Source organism: Leptonychotes weddellii, chromosome 1 (genome assembly GCF_054177405.1).
Source record: "Leptonychotes weddellii isolate Sample4059 chromosome 1, ASM5417740v2, whole genome shotgun sequence".
Classification (NCBI taxonomy): Eukaryota; Metazoa; Chordata; class Mammalia; order Carnivora; family Phocidae; genus Leptonychotes; species Leptonychotes weddellii.
In genome coordinates this window covers 105035739-105059568 of record NC_138369.1, presented here as the reverse complement: position 1 = coordinate 105059568, position 23830 = coordinate 105035739, and the positions used below count along the sequence as shown (strand labels likewise).

The following is a 23830-nucleotide window of genomic DNA, read 5'->3' as shown; positions in this document are numbered from 1 at the left end:
TCCCCCTGCTTGTGTTCCTGCTCTCGCTGTCTCTGTCTCTGTCAAATAAATAAATAAAATCTTAAAAAAAAAAAAAAAAAAGAATAAATTTGGAAGTTTTCCTCTCTTTTCTATTTAAAAAAAAAAAAAAAACACACACACAAACCAAAAAAAAGCAGCACTTGATCCTACCTCCTGAATGTTAGTTTAGTAGAAAGGAATATACAAGTAAAATGAAGAATTTACATATAAATGGATAAGAACAAATGCAGACAGAGGTTTGGGAAAGTGCCAGAAGTTTTACTATGAGCACCACACTTTACTTTGTGTGTGCCTAAATCATATGTGCAGCTAGAAAAGTGAAGGAAGAGAGATGACACTTAAAATATGTAAAAATATTTACAGTAAGTTTAATGCAGCTTTCTGCTTCTGGGAGCTCCCCCCCACCCCACCACTGCCCCACCATTACTAGAAAGAGTTAAATGTTCCTACTAAATATAGCACTGTTTCATAATTTGTCATTTATGTCATTTTATTTTTTGAGGATTTTAGAAATGAAATGTATTTAAAATGTGAACCACATCAATATAAAATCTAGTTTTGAATATAATAAGTTGGCTTAAAATCTTACTGGATTATTGATTATTTATTTATTTATTTGTCAGAGAGAGAGAGAGAGCACAAACAGGGGGAGCAGCAGAGGGAGAGGGAGAAGTAGGCTCCTGCTAACCAAGGAGCCCCATGTGGGGCTCAATCCCAGAACCTTGAGCTGAAGGCAGATGCTTAACTGACTGAGCCACCCAGGCATCCCATGGATTTTATTTTTCAATACAAAAAAATACATAATATCGCCAGAAAGTGTTGCATAATTGGTAGAGATAGCAGACATGCCTGTCTTTTTGCTACTTCAAATAGAAATTAATTTAAAACTTTAACATTCAATACAGTCAGTGACTTTTTTCTTTTCTTTCTCTTTTATTTCTAAAAGAATAAGCTGAGGGTATCCACATTTTTATAAACTATAAGATGCCTTTCCCACCTTTTTCTGTTTATTTTATTTTTATCCCTTCTCTCTTTTATTGGAATATGAATGTCTTATTCGTTTTAAATGAGTTCATTGACCAACCTCAGTCAAAGGGGAAAAATGAGAAGATGGAAAAAATGAAGAAGAAAAGAAGCAGCAGGAGGAAGAAATACTGGCAGCCATTCATACGGAAATATCCACAGAATAGCTGATATGATCAACATATTTTCCACTACTGCAAATAAACACCACCAATAAGGTTTTAGACCATTGCTTTCCAGGTATTTTTCCAAGTAGTCTTCATAAGCAGATATGCAAATATTCTTTATTTAGACATAGGCATATTTCTCTATATGTCTATACTTTTCAATTAATGTATCACGGGCATTATTCAATGTCAATATATAAGTGACCATTTCTAATTACTGAATGTATGGGTGTACAGTAAATTATTTAGTGAGGCCCTTAATAGATGTTTATGGGATTTTTTCAATCTTTTTCTATGAGAACAGTGAATGAAGGCACTTTTACATATAGGTTTGCACAATTGCTTAAATGTTTTCTTAAGATAAATTTTAAAGAAATTAGGTTATAGGGGCACCTGGGTGGCTCAGTCAGTTAAGCGTCTGCCTTCGGCTCAGGTCATGATCCCAGGGTCCTGGGATCGAGCCCCGCATCGGGCTCCCTGCCCAGCGGGAAGCCTGCTTCTCCCTCTTCCACTCTCCCTGCTTGTGTTCCCTCTCTCGCTGTGTCTCTCTCTGTCAAATAAATAAACAAAATCTTTAAAAAAAAAAAGAAACTAGGTTATAAAAAGTGTATGTACTTAAAGAAAAAAACAAGCATATACATTCAAAATGTCTTCCTGAAAATCTGTACCAATTTACATCCTTACCATTAATGAAGAAATTTATTTATACACCTTTAGCATTGCTAAAATCTATTCATCTTTTTATTCTTCCTAGCAAATCTGTAGGAGTCTGGGAAAGTAAAAAGAGAAGAAAGGGAAAATGTCCACAAAATTGCTGCAGTCCATCTGTCTAAGTAGGACTGAGCTCACGACTTACATCAAATTTCAGTTTTTATATTTAATTTATCCTGGGGAAATTCTTCAACCTATTCTGCAAAATTCAATTTTCATTTATATTTGTCCACATCCTTTCATATGTGATTTGGACAGATGCAGGCTATTGAATATAATGAAAGCAACTTTCTCACTGCTTCCCTTGCGCTATTTTATAGTCCTGCTTTAACAAGCAGGAGATAGTCAAGAAATAATGAGTCAGCGATTTCCTAAAGATTTCACAGTTCTACATTCAATAAAGAAAATGTGAATTCCTGGAAGGTATAGTATTTGTGAAGTATTTAATGTCAACCCCTATGGAGGGCTCGGACAAATGCACTTCCCAAATTTCATAGGATTTCATGTTGTAGAATCTGCTCGTTTGCTGAATTCCCAAATGGGATTTGAGTATCACCATGTGAGTCGCAGGTTACTTTACCAGGAAAGGGTATCAAAATATTTTGTAGTAAAGTTTAACTGTTGGCTTAAATTGCAACAATGTTTTTTTTCAGTTTGGAAGAGCAATGAAGGGAAGGCCTTGGTGCATAAAATCCTGCTTATCTCACTATCTGGATTATGAATGTGAAAGGATATTACTAAAACCAAAACCATAAAAAGGCAATATGATGTTCCATCTTTAATTTATTTACTTAATGAATCATAGTGATGGATATCCTAATGTTGAACCGTGAGATACCATGGATTTTAAAATACAGAGATAAAATAAATGAATAAGATGATATGACTAAAATATACTTAAATTTTAAGTACTTATTCCTAAACAGAAGAAAATGCTGTCTCAGAAAAGTTAGCCAGGATATGAAACATTAAAAATATAAAACTATTGCTGCAAAACCCAAGAATTGGCTGTTGGCAAGGATGGGGAGTTTGCTCAGGATGAAGGGACAGGAGCAAGTGAAAATGTCTCCTCTCCAAAAGGGTGGGAGGGGATGGGAGGGGACAGGAGGTGATGGCAAATTAAATATCTTGGTGGCTACAGCTACTTATTTTTATGTATTAATAAAGACACAGAGATTATAATTTTATTAGAATAGTTAAGTAAATGTTTAGGGGCATCATAAAATAATAATTTAAAGGTGAGACAATAGAAGAGAAACTTAACAGGACTAGCAAAAAGCTTACTATGATGAGCAAGAACATAGGGAGAGGTAAAAATAAAAAGACTACGGGCACCTGGGTGGCTCAGTTGGTTAAGCACCAGCCTTCAGCTCAGGTCATGATCCCGGGGTCCTGGGATCAAGCCCATTGCTCAGCGGGGAGTCTGCTTCTCCCTCACCCTCTGTGGCTCCCCCTGCTTGTGCTCTCTCTCTTGCTATCTCTCTCTGTCAAATAAATAAATAAAATCTTTTTTAAAAAATAGAAAAACTAATAAATAGTAAATATTACATACAATGAGAACAAAACCTAAATATTAATCTTCACAATAAATTCAAATAAACTATATCTCCCTATCATGGAACAATGAATATCAAATTGGATTACAAAATACTTACAATGTGTATTGTCTATAAGAAACCCACCTGAAATAAAATGAAGGTTGAAAAGCATGCACCAGAATCATAAAGGCAAATGCAAATAAAGAAGTAAGAAGGACTGACAATATTGATATATCAGATAAAGCAAAGTATGCAACAAATGCATTAAATGAGACAAAGGGGTTATTATATCATGATAAAAGCTGTAGTCCAAAATAAGGTCAATATCTTTATTCATCAGACACACAGCATCAAAATATGTAAAACAAAATCCTCTGGAACAATAAAGATAATTTAATCAAGTAAAGATGCAATGCATTAAAAATAAGGTCAGCAGACTCCTTTTCAAATATTTACAAACTATATATATACATATATATGTATATATACATATATATATATATACATATTTAAAGCATTTGTATTTGACTGACAGAGAATGTGCATTATTATCTTGTTACCAGAGCGTGTACAACTGTGAAATACATATTTCATCTCATAGAGAGCCACCGGGGCCGTAGTCTCCAGGCAATCCAATAAAATAGGAGTCAACAGCAAAATCATGACTAAATAACCGAAAGGACTCTTTGAAATAACTATTATGCCAGAGTAGTAATCAGATGGATATTAATGGCAAATTAATTCTATGAGCATTTCACTTCAAAATCTATGGAATTTTGGCCTTGATCTTTTTTTTCTTTTTTTTTAATCAACAAAGAAAACCAGAAAATTATCAGTTAAGAATTCAACTCAAAGAGAAGACCAAATTCTAAGAGATGAACTATTTTAGGCTTCTGGCTTGCCTAGTATATTTAAGGGCATACTACACAGAATTCATGAGGAGCCCTGGTAAGAATTCAGGCTGTTTTTTACAATTTCCCTCTCCCAGGCAGGAGCATGAGTCAAGGCCGCTCTGGTCCTGTTGGAGTCAGGGGCGGGGTCCTAGCCAGGAATAGGGAGGCATCTCAGTCAAGTGTGGGAACTCTTAGGACAACACCCCATGTTGGCTACTCCTGAACAACTGGCAGCCTCAGCCTCCTTCCCAGTTCTCCTCGAGACTTCCTGTCCTGTCAGCCTTGCAGGTTGGTTGACAAGAACCTGGGAGAAGGCTCACCCGAAAGTGGAGCCTCAGGTGAGTCAAGAAAGGCCAGATGCTGCAGGTGGGGCTTTAGGTATCAGGTCATTTAGGAAGAGCTCCAAGCACTTTCGTTCTTGGGGATCATCTACTCACTGACAGCTGGATGCACCCTTAGGGGTCTGGATGGTTCTCAGCAGGCTGACAGACATGGGGACAGGAGGAAAGAACACAATGTCTTCAGGAATGTCTGGGAAGCCATAAAACAAGGGGTAGCATTTCCTTTTGCATTCTCCCTTGCTCTCCCTGAATGAAGACAGAGTCTTTTAGGGTCACAATGCCATGTGGGCAGGTATGACGTTGGCCTCCACTCTCTGAGCTATGGTCCTGAAAGCTCTGAGCCTCCGGCCACAGAAGGACTAGGGCTGCCCCCTCTTTGTGCATCACATGCATCAAATGGGGCCTGAGAAAATGCCAGGTATCTACCAACAGGGCAGAGCCCTAGGTCAGGCCTGGAGCTTACCGTCACCTCAGAGGCTGTACATACCCCACCCAGTGCCACCTTCCACTAGTTTAAACAACAAGCTCTGAGGTGAGACAGAGGTTTCCCAACCCTTTGAAACTCAACAGATTCAGTGTATCATTCAGGGCTCTGTGGTAACCCAGGAGCTTGCTACTTGGTTTCAAATCCTGGAGCATTAGCATCCCCTGGGAGACAAGACCCCCAGAGGACTTGTGTGGGCATGCAGATTTGAGAAGCAATGCCCTACCAGACCATCTCCTTTCTGCCAAAGTTAGAATCAGGCCAAAGAAAGCTATGAAATTGTTTTAAAGCTGAGATCTTTGAGTGGTGTGTGGTTGCCAGATCTTTTTCTCTGGTTTACTTCCTGAAAAAGTCTTTAATGCTGGCTCTGTATGCATGAGTGAGAATCGCTGTTGGCACACACGGCTGGTTTCTCCCCCCCACCCCCCTGGAGCCTGGAGTCTGAATCTCACTTCATAGTCCTCAAGGTTCTCTGGAGCTCTGTTGTTTAAAGAATGTAATGTGAATGCTACTCAATTGGACAGCAAAGGGCTTGCTCCTGAGGAGTGTATCCTTTTTAGAGCCCTGAACTAGTTAGTGCTCATCTTAGAAAAAGTCCTGGCATCATATTTTAAATTCCTTAGGAAGTACCACCTTCCACTCCATACTTGTGTTTGCTACAAGACAATGACGATGCGTCCCTCTCTCTTCTTCCAAAGGAAATAATCCTTTGTAAGCAAGCCAGGATTTATGGGTTTCTTGATTCAGAAATTAACTGCTCAAGAAGAGGCAATTTTGTTTGTTTTCTTATGTTCCTATGTTTGATTGAGACACAGTCTATCACATTTCTATGAATGATTTCAACAATAATAGCATATACTTTCATCATTTTGTTTGTAATGAAGTATAGATTGATAAATAGTATATTCATCATAAGCAGTATTTCTAAATACCTATTATATATGCATGTTTCCTGAGGCAATTTTTAAAAAGAATTTGAAAAGTATCTTTTTAAGTGTGGCATTTTTTAATTCCCCAGGGCACTCAGCTTTCTCGCCATGATACTGAAGAAATGAGTAGGGTGTTCTGTTTAACCAGCTGTGGTCTCATCTCTGGCGAGTTACAAAAGGGAAAAACATGGCTTCTCTCCAAGGATGTTACAGCCTAGAATAACACCCACAAAACAGAGGAAACTAAATATTGTTTGATGGCTGTACTAGGTCGCTTGAAGGTCCAAGAAGACAGAACCCATTGCTTGCTTTAGAAGTCTGAGAACACTCATACAGCATATGTGACTTGGACATTCCACATAGACAAAGCCAAGCTTTTCAGCGCATGTGAACCCTGATGTAAAGATGATATCACCCAGCACTTGTGTGCAAATAAACTACATAATGCCTTTCCCAGCATTTCTGATTTCATGTATCCTCTTCCTATTCTAGCTTAAATTTGTCATGAGGATATCCTACTCATGACAAATACACTGGTTAGAGACCAGGGTCCAAGTCATGGGGCTGGGAATAGAGAGAGCCTGTAGGCCATACCAGGACACACATCACACACACAGAGAGAATGAGGAAAGCTGAGGTGAGGATTTTGATAGCACAATAGATCTTCTTTTTTTTAAAGATTTTATTTATTTATTTGAGATAGAATGAGAGAGGGAGAGAGAGCACATGAGAGGGGGGAGGGTCAGAGGGAGAAACAGACTCCCCGCCGAGCAGGGAGCCTGATGCGGGACTCGATCCTGGGACTCCAGGATCATGACCTGAGCCAAAGGCAGTCGCTTAACCAACTGAGCCACCCAGGCGCCCCCACAATAGATCTTCTGATGATCAATGTAATCCACATCCATTAAAAAAAGAAGGAAAGAAAGAAAAAGAAAATATAGAAAGTAATAAAGAAGCTTTTTGATTCTAATATATTAATCAGAAATCATCACTATAGGCATAATTTACAGAATTGTGTGTGTGTGTGTGTGCGCATGAGCATGCATTTGTACTCAAATACAAATACATGTGTTGGCGTACTGCTGTGAATTTTGGGACTGACCGAGGAGGTGAGAGCAGAGGGATAAGGAAGATACAGTTTAATCAGTCTCTTTGGGTTGAAATTGCTTTGTCTTGCATCGATTTTCAGTGCTATCATTTTGATATATGGTATGAAAAGTTACCCTCTTTAGCACCATTAAGTATTCGCTTATGTTGTCTACCCTGTTCTGATGTGAGGTTTGACAAAAGCGCATGCTGAACAAAATGGAAATGACTCCCTTAGGGTTACCTCATGCTCTTTGATTCAGTAAGCAAATGAAAATTGGGAGTTACTCAGTTATTTCTTAAAAGGCTTCAAATATCTATATCTGCTTCAATATGAGAAAAATGTTAGGTCCTACAAGATGTATTTCTGATGTAATTAATATAAACCTTTTCCCTGGGCTTATACCTCTCTTAATCCCAAATCACCTATGTATTGCAGAATAGGACTGCTTGACTGAGAGTTTATGTCTTAAAGCCATTATTCTAGACCCTGTGTGAGAGAGAAATTTGTGCCAGATATGGATCTTGATTTATAGAACTCGCTATATAGAGTGGGAGATATGAAGCATATGGAATATACGAATGAGTTTCATGATGAGTATAAATTTCAGGAAAGAGCAGAGGCAACTTGCCTACATGTTTCACTAAGGAATCCCAATCACTTTCAGATTCTCTCGAGCATCGTGTTCACCAGGAAACCTTCCCACTGAGTCCTTAGTCTAGGCTAGAGACCCTTTCATGATACTTTCATTAAAGTATGCATATCTCTATCACTTCACTTAACTCCGTTTTTTCTCATATTTCTCTTTTCTAGACTATGAATAAATTGAGAGCAGGTAATATGACATTCATTTTTGCATCCCTGTGAAATAGTACCTGAGAGAAAACAATTTAATAAATGCTATTGAAATGTATGAAATCAAGAGAAGTTCAGAAAGGCAACTGGAAGGAATCATTTTGATTTTGAGATACCAACAAATTCTTTAAGAAATAAAAAATTCAGAAAGCAGTAATTATATAGAGTAGAATTAAGAAGAAAATCCAGGGGCTCAGAATGTTGTGGTATTGAGGGTACCCTTTCATTTGCAAGTGGGATGCCTTGATTTTCCTCAGTCAGCAAAACTTGATTGGTGGTTTAAGAGATAATAGAGTTATTTAATTTTCTTAAAGCTGTGATACAAAATTCAAAGAAAAATTTTAGAAACTAGCCTTTATTTAAATAAGACAGTCAATCTGCAACAACATTTCTCTTAGAATTTTTAAAACAAGTGGTTTTCTAAATAATTGAATGGTCTCTAATTGTTTAAGAGATTGTCTCTCCCAACCTCTTTTTTGTCTCCGACATCGCCTTCCCTCTCTACCACCTTTTATTTATTTATTTATTTATTTATTTTTAAAGATTTTATTTATTTGAGACAGAGAAAATGAGAGACAGAGAGCATGAGAGGGAGGAGGGTCAGAGGGAGAAGCAGACTTCCCGCCGAGCAGGGAGCCCGATGCGGGACTCGATCCTGGGACTCCAGGATCATGACCTGAGCCGAAGGCAGTCACTTAACCAACTGAGCCACCCAGGCGCCCTCTCTACCACCTTTTAAACTAACCTTTTGAGATGCAAATATATTTGTAATAAGCATTCAAGAGCAGTGTGAAGCAGTTTGACTGTGGGAGGCTTTCAGGGGAAGAGAGTCATATTATTTGAGGAGGTCAAAAGGAATTCATAATATGCACATATATGATTCATAGGCAGATAATCAAATCTTAGCCTGAGAAACACATTTCAGAACAATCCTGGAAGAGTAGAGGCTAATATATTTAAATATAAAATGGAATGGTTCCAGTGTACAATATAATTTCTATCATCTTAATCAGATCTATAAGGACATGATTATACTGCATTTTTATGCTCAAGTTTTTCATAAGCTTTCCTTGGAAGAATTCTTTAGGAATGGGTTGCATTTTCAGTATTATTTTTAGGCTTATTATCTTCATTTTCAAATTGAAACCTGATTTTCTTGAGATTTATTTGGATTACAGTATTCTATTACAGAACCTAGTGGGGGGAATGTCTTAGGGTTGTAAGAGACCTTGCAGCATTCCTAACCTAATCCTGGACAAGTTGAATAGAAAGACAAGTACTTGTCACAGTTTTGTGAAAAGAACATAAATTTTGTATCAAATAATCTTGACTGTTGTCCTAGTTCTACCACCTACCTTGTGGATTTTCTGTTAAGTGGGAATGAATTAAAATCATTGTCACAGTTTTGTGAAAAGAACATAAATTTTGTATCAAATAATCTTGACTGTTGTCCTAGTTCTACCACCTACCTTGTGGATTTTCTGTTAAGTGGGAATGAATTAAAATCATTAATTACATGAATTAAATAAAACTATTGGATTAGATTAAATGTTTTAAGTATTTTGATTGCGCACCTATTGAGTTAAATATTCCGATAGAATACGCACTCCAGTAAAGCAGGATTTTTTATGTTTTTCAGAGCCTGGAAACAATGCCTGGAGCATAATAGGTGTTCTATAAAATGCTTTAAAATCAATGGGTTTAAAAATTAGTTGCTGTGAAGAAATAAAACATTTTTTGCATTAAAACTGTGCTGAATATAATTCAATTTTGAATAATTTGGAGTCAATATTATGATTTCCATATATTCTGATATCATTAAAATGTTTTGATTTTGAGGTGCCAGAAGGTCATTTTGGAGGTTCTGGTTTTATGAGTTGATGGGAATGGATTTTATTGGGCTTTAACCTCTGCTTTAAATTTGTTCAGATTTAGGCTTTGTATTAATGTGAGGCTGTTCTTGTGATTCATGGGAGAAGACCAAGAAATATGATTTCATTATAGGTAACAAAATTTTGGCAGCAAACTATCAAATAAATTTACTTATGAATCTATCCAGCCACCCATCTATCCATAACGTTTCTGTACTGGAAGCTGGCACAGTGGATGAACTGGGAAGTGTATGGTGTAGAGTGATTCAATAAAGTCATCCTGTTTAATATTTATTGCGCCCCCCCTCCGTGTACTAAGCAACACACAGAATACAGATTAGATCACAGTTCTCACCTTCAAAAGTTAGACATGAGCACCTCGTAAAGTCTCTGTAGAATGAGGCAACTTGCCAAACCAACAACAACAAAAATAAATAAATAAATAAGCTTAAAAGGTAATGACTGCAGTTTTACTCTTGATTCTTGACTCTTTCTTGCTCAGTCTGAAGAAATAAATCGGAAACAGAGCAGATGGGGCATATCTAGCCTGTGTTCAGATACCAGGCCATTGAAAGTAGATCCATCCATCTGCGAAGGGTGACACTGAGCTGTCTTCATGGAAGAAAAGCTTGATTTGGGTTTTAAGAGATAACAAATTTCATCGATTTTTGTAAAAGTTGTGATACAATGTTTAAAGAGAAGTTATTCAGAAAATTTGCCTCTATCTAATTAGGCAGTAACCTGAGTTAGAAAAAAATAGTCCTTTCAGATTTTTTTTTTTTTTTTGAGAGAGAGTGAGAGAGAGAGAGAACAAGCAGGCAGAGCAGCAGGCAGAAAGAGAGGGAGAAGCAGGCTTCCCGCTGAGCAGAGAGCCAGATTCGGGGCTTGATCCCAGGACCCCGGGATAATGACCTGAGCCGAAGGCAGATGCTTAACTGACTGAGCCACCCAGGCACCCCAGATATTTTAAAACAACTGAGTTTCTAAATAATTGTTTAGTAAGTAAGGGCATAGTAGGATGTGGTATTTCCAAGCCTGTAGAGAAAGAAGGAGACCTGCTTTAGGCATCTTCCCTTTCACTCAATTGTCTAAGCCACAAATACATGTATAATAGGAAGTTGGATTTATTCTATGCATGTTGTAAAGAACCCTTGTTAGCTTTTGTCACAAGATAATCTGTAATAACATAAATCACTTCGTCTAAAATGGCTTCTAGACACTTGGCATGAGTCTAGATCAAATTGAGATATTCTGTAATTATAAAATAAATACTAGATTTGAAAACAGTATGAAGAAAGGAATGAAAATTATCTCATTAATAATTTTTTGTATTGATCACATGTTGAGATATATTTTGGATACATTGGTTTGAAGTATATTATAAAATTAATTTCAATTATTTTATCTCTTTTAATATGGCTACTAAAAAAATTTAGAATTGCATATGTGGCTTACATTATATTCCTATTGGGAACCAGTGTTGAATGAAACTTTTCCTGTTGCCCTGAAATTGGTTTCTAGGACCTATAGATAAGGACAAGAAGTTCTAATTGGCCTCACATTCCAAAGAGAACAGCCAGAAATTGGGCTAAATTACCCTCTCAAAGGTGGGAGAACTATTTCTCCTACAATCCCAAATTCAACCAAACAATGACTCCCAAGAACAATGTTTATAGACAGAAGCTTTCCCCACCTCCTTGTGTTCACAGTCCATCCACCCCCACAAGTTAAGGGGTAATGTTTAGTGGTTCAGGATTGGGAATAAGAGCTTGAGGGTCCTTGAAAGAGATGGAGCAATGCATTTTACTTTTATCCCTGGTTGGATGCTTGATCAGTTACGGGATCTGGGGACCACTCTGGTGGAGCATCAGAGTACAGTGGAGAGCATGTTGAATCATTGGGAAAGTTTGATGAGTATACCCCGAAGGTGACTCTTGAACTGGAACATGGAGGCTGGTCTCTCCTTCTAGTCTAGAAATGTATGAAAGCAAGAAGCTTGCCTCGAAAGTTTGCTTAGCCAAAAGGACTATTCTATAATTTGCCTGTGAAGAAAAGCCAAAGGGAGGGAGGAGGATCATCATCCCCAAGTCCTGTGGCCCTTAGAAAGAATAAGAGGACCACTTTGATTCTCATGGCTTCATGCAAAGGGGCATGGAGGTTAGAGGAGGGAGTAGAAGCTATAGGGTTGTCCAGGCATCCTGGCCAACAGAGGGGCATTTCTCATCACCAAGAAGGTTACACTCCCTCTTTTCATTTTTCCCAGTGCTGCTTGTATGCGTTTGGTGGAAGTAGGGTGATAGTCAAGGGAAGTCAGGGTAAAGCCTGTTGACTGTTCGTTTTATAATATGAGACAGTACTTTGCACTGGTCTTCACCTATGAGTCTTGTTCCCAAGCACTTAGCCCTGGTCCCAACATGCTATTACATACTCACCCATGTCACTGTCCTACTCAAATGCTATTAATGGTTTCCCACTGTCTTCAAGACAAAATCCTAATTCCTTAAAAGATCAAAGTTGTAGCATTTGGTCTTTACCTATCTTTCTAGCCTCTCTTATCTGTTAACCTCAATCTTTCTGTGCTTTAATCAGATAGAACAAGCTGGAACTACTTACCTTTACTTGAAATCATGTTTTCACTCATTCAACAAATATATATTGATTACCTCTTATGCATCAGTCACTCTTCTAGGCAATAAGGATATAGTAGGTAAATCAGACATTCTTTCTCCTAACACAGAACTAATGAACAGGATATTTTTTTGTCTTGGCAAATTCTGTCCCTGCTTTTTGAATATGCTTCTTTCCCTCTTCCACCACAGATTAAACGTTACCTTTATTGTGAAGCCTTTCTTAAGATAGAATTTATGCTATCTGGCTTTGTACTTTGTATTTACTGTTTGATGGAATTCTGTCTCTATTACTTGATTTTCTCCCCATGTAGCCCGAGTCATTGAAAGGAGCTATGTTCTATCTATCTTTGTATTACAACATCTGGCACTTTATGGCTACTTAGAAAAAAAATGTATGCTGAAATGCCTCAACGATATTGTCTTTTATTTAATTCTTTCTCTCTTACTTTTGTATTTTTCAGAAGTTATGTAACATCCAGAGACTTCACAAGCCAAGTTTAGTTCAGAACAGTTACACAATCAAAATATGCTTTAAAGAAGTCTATTCCAAGTAGCATTGGTTGAACGATTTAACATATTTCTTTCTGTATCTAAACAGTGAAGTCATTCCTGTCTTTTGGGTAAAAAGTAAAGTACATTAACTCCCCAAATTATTCTCAAAATTAAGGATAAACAGCTGCTATCGTTTGAAAATACAAAACTATTTTGACCATCAGAGGCTCATTTCAAAGCATACAAAAATAGAGCTATATATAGCTAACACAGACTTGCATGTTGCTAAGTTATAATCACTGAGTCACTGATTAAGGAGTGGCTTACATCTGGGACTTGTCTTGAAAACAAGATTTTTCACCATCAAAATGGTTATTTCCCTTTCTTCAGTATTTGATAAAAACTAAAGTAATACAAGGTTTCAAATGGCAATCTGTGACACTTTCAAAATTGGCCGTTAAATTTTATTGATTTACTCAATATGTAGGACTAGAATAAGAAGATACTGGTTGACTGGAGCCCTAGACAACCTCAGAATTTATAAGACACAGAAACATCAGGGGTGCCTGGGTGGCTCAGTCGTTAAGCGTCTGCCTTCGGCTCAGGTTATGATCCTAGAGTCCTGGGATCGAGTCCCACATCAGGCTCCCTGCTCAGTGGGAAGCCTGCTTCTCCCTCTCCCACTCCCCCTGCTTGTGTTCCTGCTCTCGCTGTCTCTGTCAAATAAATAAATAAAATCTTAAAAAAAAAATCTTTAGAAGACACAGAAACATCAGAATGATCTCAAGCATCTGAAAGTGGCATCAAAAAGTGAGGGTCTCAGCCTCCACAGCACCTGGCATGGTATGTGGGAAGTAGAAGCAGTGGGCAAGATGGGACTGCAAGGAGGAACTCATGCAATAAGGTAGCAGTAATCTGTTTAGTACCAACAGAATGATGGCCAAGCCAGGAGAAGACAGGTGGATGGATTATGACATAAGACCAACTATCTGGGGCACCTGGGTGGCTCAGTCGGTTAAGCGACTGCCTTCGGTTCAGGTCATGATCCTGGAGTCCCGGGATCGAGTCCCGCATCGGGCTCCCTGCTCGGCAGGGAGTCTGCTTCTCCCTCTGACCTTCCTCTCTCTCATGGTCTCTGTCTCTCATTCTCTCTCTCTCAAATAAATAAATAAAATCTTTAAAAAAAAAAAAAAAAGACCAACTATCTGCACATACCCCGATGCCTCTGCTCTGTTCATGCCCCCTGCTTCTCAGCAGCAACTCCAGAAAAATGTCAGGAAACAAATCCTGAAATAAATGAGATTTATTTTTACCACCTGGTACAATGGGCTTGAAGTACAAATCAAGCTGCATTATAGCAAAAAGAAATTACATTTCTTATATATTTGAGTTTAGGAGCTGCTTTGCAAATATGTTGTACTATATTACTGTGCATCTGTATGTATTTCTGAAGGACATATTTATAGAAGTGAAATGCTGGCTCAAAATTTATCTTTCACATTTTGGTAGGTACTACCAAATTGTCCTCTAACGTTATATATTTTGTTATTTTTCTAATGACGATGTGTAGAAGTGTCCTTCGTGTGATGCCTTTGCCAATATTTATCAATAGCTCCTAAAGATTCATTTACCTAAAATACCTCTTTTAGTTTATTCTCACAGAAATATCTCTTTTGGTTTGTTTGCAGAAGGCTTTGCCCGGAGATAATTACATTTAGCTCAATTCCATTCCAATCCAATGTCATTAATTCATTTTTATCATCTATTTCCTTTGCTTTGAAGACATGTGGAATAGAGGTGGAGGACAAGAGACTAACATTCATTAAGTGGTTACTTCGAATTGGGCACTTTACAACTAGTATTTCTCATCCTAATAACATTATTTCAGTGGTTCTCAAAGTGTGGTCTCTAGAGAAGCAGCAGCATCATAATCTGGGACCTTTTTCAGAAATGCAAATTCTCAGGTCCTTCACTAGACCTACTGAATCAGGAATTCTGTGGAAAGCCCAGAACTCCGTTTTTTATTTTTACAAACTCTCCAGGTAATTCTAACGTACCCTAGGACTTGAGAACCACTGCATATACTCATCTCATAGATGAGAAACTGAACTGAAGAAGTAAACACCTTTCTCAAGGTTACTCAGCTATATAAGGTTGACCTAACTTCAAAGTCAGCACAATGCTTTTTGTGTGTGTGGAGGTGCATTTTAATAGGTTACAAGTGTAAGATGTGCTATTGGGGAGATAATATGGCAAAGCATGATAGTGTAGAACTTTGAGAAAGCTAAGCTGCAGGAAAAGCCTGTAGATAATCATTATGGTCAGACAGACCATCATGAGACAGAGAACACCAGGGCTCCAAAACTGGGAGAGAGAGACAGACTTTGCCAATATATCAGTTGGGACTGAAATTGACCTTGGGTTGGCAATTTCTTTTATTCTCACAAATATGCCAGAAATGTGGAGAATAGTCAGTATGCAGGGCATAAGCCCCTGATTTGTGGGTTAGAATCATTGTAGTGCTAATAATGTAGCAAAAGACAGGGGCAAAGTTGGAAGAAGACAAATTTATCTTATGCTAGAATTAGGGCATCTTTGTCAGAGATGATTATTAGTCACTGAAATGTTTGTAGGTTTTTGTTTTCTTAAGGAGAAATACTGCAAGTTTCGTGGTAAAAAGGTTGGGTCACAGAAGTATATGGGAAATAGAGGGAAAAGTGCTTTCATTTTGGCAGAGGAGACAGTTCACTGTAATTCATTGTTAAATAAAAGGAAATAAGTTCTATGAGATGCAGACTTTCCCTCACTTGCTTTGCTTGCTCACATAGAAATACAACTCGGGCTGTATAAAGGGAATAACTGGCTACCATTCATTTGATTCAAGAATGTAACCTTGAAAATGGGGTTCAACCGATGGATCCATAAATTCAAGAGCCCTTTGAGTCTGGAAGTAGGGTAAAGACAACTTTGACTTCTTATCATATACCTGAGTACAAAGGCAGGATTTTTCTTTTTCTGCCAAATCATAAAACAACTAGAAAAAAAATTGACCAACTTAGGGGAAAATAGTGTGGGTATAGTGTGTAATGCGTGGTTCTCATACTTTAGGAGCATCAGAGTTACCTGGAAATCTTCTTAAACACAGGTTCCTAGTCTGGACTCCCAGAGTTTCTGATTCATTAGGTCTGGAGTGGGGCCCAAGAATTTGCTTTCCTAACATGTTCCCAGGTGAGGTTCATACTGAGAAACCCTGGTGTAGGGAAAAGAGTTTGGATTTGGGAATAAGAACACCTGTGTCCCTCTCCAAGTCATTACATGTGATTTCTGAGTACCCTTGGACAAGTCACTTAACCTTTCTGATTTGAGATTTCTCCTTTGTAAGTTATGCATGATGGTAATAACAGCAACTTAATGAGGTTTCCAGAATGATTGGGAGGACCAAATGTGATGATGCAGAAAAATGTGAATGTTGGTTAATAATGCATGTGATGGTCAATTTTATGTGTCAACCTGAGTGGACAAAGGGATGCCCAGATAGCTGGTAAGGCATTGTTTTGGGGCATGTCTGTGAAGGTATTTCCAAAAAGAATTAGTATCTGAATCAGTACACTGAGTAAAGAAATCTCCCCTCATCAGTGTTGAGGGCTCTAACAGAACAAAAAAAGCAGAGAAAGGGGAAATACTCTCTGTTCTTGAGCTGGGATGTCCACCTTCTCTTGTTCTTGGACAGAGCAGCTCTCATTCTCAGGCCTTTGGACTTCAACTGCATTATATCAGCTTTCTTGGTTCTCCAGCTTGCAGACAGCAGACTGTGGGACTTCTCGGCCTCCATAATCTCATGAGCCAATTCCTATAATAAATCTCCTCATATATATATAGATATATACCTATATATATCTATATATATCCTATTGGTTCTGTTTCTCTGCAGAACCCTGACTAATACAGTGTGTTTCTTCCTCTTTATTTTTATAGTTAAAAACAAAACAAAACTCCTCCATCCACAAATTTATCTCCAGATGGTTCTGCCTTGCTTTTCTCAGGCTGATGTAAGCCAGAGTAGGTGAGCAGTCTATCATAACGATAAATTAGAAATTCTGGTAGACAGCACTGGTAGCTTACCCAGTAGTCACCTCTTCCTCTTTTTCTTGTTCACAGAACATTAATTTTGTTCAAGGATGAGGTAGCTTTGTGCTCAAGGAATAATAGTCCTTCCCCTAGCCCGGGTTGTGAATAATGGTTGGTCTAAGCCCATCTTGGTAACCTCAGCTTTTTCTCACATGAATAATGCTAAGAGGGTCAAATTTACATTTACATTTACAAATTTTACACTCAACTTATATTTATTCAGTACTAAGCACTATTCTTGGTGGGGAGATAAATGTACAAGAGTAACTATTAGTCCCAAATGGGAGGCCTATGTTGAACAAATAATAACACAAATCATTTCTGCCATGAAGTAAAAGTACTGTGCATAGTAAGACTATGTAATTGGAATCCTAGCTTATTCTGGGAGAAGCAAGAGGACAGGGGTGTCAAGGAAGATTTCTGTAAGTAAGTGGCACTTCGGCTAAGAATTAAGGATGATAGGAGCAAAAATATTTCAAGCTTGTATAAAGTCTGTGAATGGGAAGGAGCTTTCTACATTACACAGATTGGTGATATCAAATGTGGTCAGATCAAAGAGGGAGTTAGAGGTTATGTTGGGCATTTCAGACTTTAGCTAAAAAGAATAAATGGGAAGTCACTGAAGGATTTTAGCTTGCAATCATAAGACAGATTTGCACTGAAAAAAAAGTACACTGACTGCCCATGAAGAATGAACTGAAAGGAAACCAAGTGGGCACATGTGAAGCCCATTAACAAACACCACAAAAAGAGATGGTCACAGCTTGATCTAAAGCCACTCTATCCAATGTGGTCAGCACTAGCACTACTGAGGGCCTGAAATGTGGTTTGTCCAAATTACAATGTGCTGAGAAGTATAAAATACACACCAGATTTCAAAGACTTAGTAAGAAAAAAGGAATATGAATATCTTATTAGCAATATTTTATATTGATTACACGTTAAATGACAATATTTGGGATATAAATTGAGCCAAATAACATGTCTTATTAAATTTAACTTCACCTGTTTCCTTTTACTTTTTTAATTTGGCTACCAGGAAATTTAAAAGTATATGTGTGACTTGTATGTGTGGATTACATTGTATTTCATCAGACAGTGCTGATCATCACGATGACAGTGCAGATGGAAAGAAGTAGACATATTTGAAAAGAGTTTCTGAGACTAAATTGACTAATTTGACAATTTACTGTAGAGGAGAAAATTATCAAGGATCACATCTCTCTTTCTGGTATGAATAATTGGATGGAGACATCATTTCTTGAGATACCAAAGAGAGGAGATGTGCTAAGGAGAGTATGAAAGACAATGTGTTCACATTTGGTGGTGTTGAGTTTAATGTTCCCTGGAAAAGAAATCTGAGCAGGACATACGAAGGTAGGAGTTGCTTCTCTGTGGTAAATGGAGCAATGGGAGTGGTTGGGTTCACAGGGAAACTGGTAGTTTAAAGAAAAGAGGAAGAGATTGAGAAGGAGCTGCCAGAGGGATAAGAGGCAAACTAGGATAGTGTGTTATCAGGAGAAAAGGAAGGTGATGTCATCATATCAAAGACTACTGAGACAAAACCAGCAAAATGCTGATGATTACTAAAATTCGGTGATGGACATATGGTTGTCCATTGTTCCTATTTTCTCTATATTTATGTGTATTAAAAATTCCTATAATGCGAAAATGTTGTTGAGTTTTCTGGAGACCTAGAAAGAAAAGGGCTGAAACATGTTCTTTGAAACATGATGATTCAGCCAAGTCATCCATAAATTTCTATCACAATTAAATTGTACACATTTATAGCTCAATTAATTAAAAAATACAACAGATGTAGATCTTAAAGCTCAGGGAGGCTTGTCCAATGAAGGAACACCTTATGTATATCCCCTCTTCCATGGTGATAACTGTAGAATTTCATGTAATTTGAGAAGGGAGAATATCAAAAAATGTAAATACTTATTGTCCACAGGTGAGAATGAGGATAAGAATAAGAAAGTTTGGATCGGGGTGCCTGGGTGGCTCAGTCGTTAAGCATCTGACGTTGGCTCAGGTCATGGTCCCAGGGTCCTGGAATTGAGCCCCACATTGGGTTCCCTGCTCAGTGAGAAGCCTGGTTCTCCCTCTCCCACTCCCCCTGCTAGTGTTCCCTCTCTCGCTGTGTCTCTGTGAAATAAATAAATAATTTTTTTTTTAAAAAAAGGAAAGTTTGGATCATATCCTTTGAATTTTCATCCTTTCCACTGACCCAAAGAAGGAACAAGATATAGAGGTATAAAACTGAGATTTCAATCAGTTGGATGATAACACACAGTAGCTTAAATCAAGGATAATATATCCTAGCTTTGCAGTTTCCTGTTATTAACATTTTAGCCAATGAAGAGTCAGTATTGTCTAAGTCTTTGTGCTTGATATATTGTAACTGCTGTGATTATAAATTCAGTTTCCTGGGATTTTCATTTTGATTATAGTGATTCTAAATGTCAGGAGTCAATAGATCATGCCTCAATATTTTTTGTCTTCTCTAGGCACAAGTAGACTAGAATTCTAAGAGCAGTGAAAATAAGAAAAAGCAATAGTTCAAGTTATATCAATTGCATTAAAAATTTTAACACAATGTTAACTGTAGGAAAACTTATTCTTAAAGTTCTTTCAAAACCCTTATGAACACATTCACTTTGATGAGTATAGTCATATGTAAAATTGTTCAATCACTATATTGTACTGTACTATATTGCTCTATATGTCAACTTTGTGTCCTGCACCAATAAAACTTTATTAAATAGAAAATTACAAGAAAAAATGTACTAGAAATATGTCTTTTTGTGAAAAAATAATATTTTATTTGCCTATAGCAAGAGAATAGAAAATTCACCAACAGGATATATGAGAATAAAGTATTGAAAAAGATTCAAGCTAGCAGGTTAAGTCTGACTAGTCAATGAATGTCTTTGAGACAGCTGATCAACTATTTGTAATAATCTATAATAAAATAGAATAAGATTCCTAGCACCATATGCTCAAATATACTAAAATAAACTCCATATGTGTTGAATATCCAAATAGAAAGTGAAACAGAAATGCTAAAGATTACATAAATGACTATACATATAAGCAGAAAACATAAAGGGAAATATTGATAGATTTAACTTATACATTTCAAGACAGTAAAAATACTCTGAACTGAAAGGAAAGGCAAGCACAACATAGGGAAAATAGTCACAATGTATAAGAAAAGGTGAATATATTTAATATAATAATCTTATTGAACTATAAGAAAAAAGGATAAATGTCTGGCTAAGATATAGGCAAAGGTGTGAAAAGGAAATTTCCAATAATAAAAAAAGTAAAATTCAATTTTATGTAACTATTAAAGATTTTTAAAATAAATGCTACTCTGAGAAATGGGCTCTCTCATATTATGTCGATATAACATAGTATCTTTGGGGAGAGCAATTTCAAAATATGCTTTAAATCTAAGAAAACTGTGTATAGTTTTGGCCCAGGAACTACTTATAAACTATATTTTAAGGAAACTATCATGGCTAGGTATAGAAAATACATGTAGAAGAACATTCACTAAAACATTACTTAAAATTATTAAAACTGAAACAGCCTGTATTTCCTGGAAGGAAGGATTGATTAAATAAAACATTTTATAGAAATACAACGAAATGTCATTCAGGAAAGATGTAAGAACGAGTATTTAATATTCTGAAAATATATTTACAATATAATTGTTTTAAATGGTAACAAAAAGTATTGTCCCATTTCCCATACAGAGGACTATAGAATACACACCAAAATGTAGAAGTGGCTATTTCTGGATGGTAAAATTATGGTGATAGAATAATGAAAATTTCTTCTCTCCTTTTGGCTTGTCAGAATTTTTTTAAGTGATCTCTTATTTCTATTTTCAATAATTTACTTTTTAAAATTGTGACAGTTCAAATCTATAGAAGAGTATAAAGGATAATATAATAAACATCTCAGAACTGGAAAGTCAACGTGCCAGGTCTTAATAACATTTTACTATGTCAATTTCAAAGGTTTTTCTTCTCTTCTCTTCTCTTCTCTTCTCTTCTCTTCTCTTCTCTTCTCTTCTCTTCTCTTCTCTTCTCTTCTCTCTTCTTCCCTTTCTCCCCCCACCTTTTTGTTATTTTTCAGAATTAAATAAGATTTGCACTTCAAACCACAAGAAAATAAGAAGGTCAGGAGTTCCTTTCGTACCTTAAACAACTTGAAAAAATTAAATGATAGGAAAAAAGCACTTTCTGACATTGAACAAAAGGCTTTCAGCACTGGGACCCTAGAATCACCTCTAAGTTCTACCTAGAGGGTAATTACTGATCTGTAGTACAGATAGATTTGATATCTTCCTCCCTCGGATGCCCTTCTTTGATCTCATTTCTAGTCTTTTCTCTCCATCTCCACTATCCTAAATTTGTTATCAATCCACACAGGTTTTCATATTTTTCCTATGTACATCCATTTAGTACTATATGGTATTGTTATATATGGCTTAAAATTTTATAGAAATGGTATCAGATGTAAGCGCCTCAGGCGCAGCATTGTAAACACTGTAACATTTCTCCCTTCCCGCCCACTCATCTGTCTGTTGGTTACTTGATGGCTCACACTATGGAACCACTGGCAAAGATGTTTAAAGGAGTTTTAGTAGTTGCACTTGTGAGCGTTTTTGGAGCACATTATTTGTTTAATAAGACGAACACAAGCCAAGATTTCAGGCAAACAATAAGCAAGAATTTCCCTTCATCTTGGAAGTTTATTACAAATCCATTGAACAGTCTAGAATGTACAGAGAACAAGATCAAGAAAAATGGTTGAAGAGCAAAAATTAGGACCAGTCAACAAATTCAGCCTCCCCTCTAAGCTGTTTGAGACCTTCGTGGGGGAGAAGAAAGATGAGCACACCACATTGTAGACTTCTGGCCCCACAGAACAAAACAGGAACTTTTCTGGTTTGCCAAGGCTTACAATCATTTCCCACCCACTATGCAAATCCCCTGCTTTTGTTTGTTGCTTTCCTTCTGCATTTATTGTTAAAGATTACTGTTTAACAACTAAAAGACTAGGACAAGAAAGAAAGAAAAAAAAGAAGTGGTATCATACTATATACATATATTTTGCTCAATACTATGTGTTTAATTTTTTTTTTTTCACATTAATCCCTGAAACTCTGGCTTATTTTCTTTAGCTGATACATATTGTTCTATTGTGTGAATCTGTGATAATCGACTCATCTATTCCTGTTTTGACGAACACTTAGTTCATGTTTTATACAATAAGTGGATATCACTTTTAAAAAAAATCACAGAAATTATTAAGATTATTGAGCAGTGGGGGCGCCTGGGTGGCTCATTCGTTAAACGTCTGCCTTTGGCTCAGGTCATGATCCCAGGGTCCTGGGATAGAGCCCTGCATCGGGCTCCCAGCTCAGTGGGGAGCCTGCTTCTCCTTCTCCCACTCCCCTTGCTTGTGTTCCCTCTCTCACTGTGTCTCTCTCTGTCACAAAATAAAAAATAAAATTCTTTAAAAAAAAAAAGATTATTGAGCAGTGGTGAAAAACATTGCATGATGGATTCAAAAAATACATTTGGCTGCAATATCTTATAGGAATTACCTGATTTTTCCATGAAAATGCGAATACCTATGGATGAATTCTCCTATAGAGATGAACTCTGTTTAAATTCATAATAACTTAAAATTTTTTCATCTTTAATTTAATTTTTTAAAAGATTTTATTTATTTATTTGAGAGAGAGAGAATGAGAGACGGAGAGCATGAGAGGGAGGAGGGTCAGAGGGAGAAGCAGACTCCCCGCTGAGCAGGGAGCCGGATGTGGGGCTCGATCCAGGGACTCCAGGATCATGACCTGAGCTGAAGGCAGTTGCTTAACCAACTGAGCCACCCAGGTGCCCCTCATCTTTAATTTTAAAAAACCCTTTACTATCTGAAATACTAAGCAGAATTTAAAAGAAAAAACAAAAACCCATTTTAGACTCTGTTATAGAAGTTTCCCAGGCAATCACACATCTGGCAAAAAAGAGATAGTTTAAGCCTTTTTTAAAGGTCAACTGAATTTTAATGTACAATTCACCACCAAGTTGACATAGAGCTACTTATTTTTCTGAATGCAAAAATAGGACTAATGCTCACTCCTTGTCCTAGGGGCCTGGTACATAATGGACAGCCAGGAACTATTTATTGAATAAATTGATATTGAATATATTGATTTTTGGCTTGGAAAAAAATTCCAGGACAGGGCATGTTGGTGTCAAAATGTGGAAATAAGGAGTGTGTTTTGTAATAAGGGGTGTGGGCAGAATATATATTTTAAATTTGTATTTTCCTAGAAATCTGAAACATAAGATTATGATAGATTAAAATGGATTCTTGTCTGCTTTGCTGGCCTTTTTATTCAATACCTGCTAGAGGACATTAAAGCTCTAGTAAAGGGGCGCCTGGGTGGCTCAGTTGGTTAAGCGACTGCCTTCGGCTCAGGTCATGATCCTGGAGTCCCGGGATCGAGTCCCGCATCGGGCTCCCTGCTCGGCAGGGAGTCTGCTTCTCCCTCTGACCCTCCTCCCTCTCATGCTCTCTGTCTCTCATTCTCTCTCTCTCAAATAAATAAATAAAATCTTAAAAAAAAAA

At 37.2% G+C, this 23830-nt stretch overlaps 1 pseudogene; it reads left to right on the top strand.

The window, feature by feature from the left end:
- The first annotated feature begins 21784 nt into the window (after positions 1-21784).
- LOC115944698 (protein CEBPZOS pseudogene) lies at positions 21785-22017 on the top strand (annotated as a pseudogene).
- The last annotated feature ends 1813 nt before the right edge of the window (positions 22018-23830 follow it).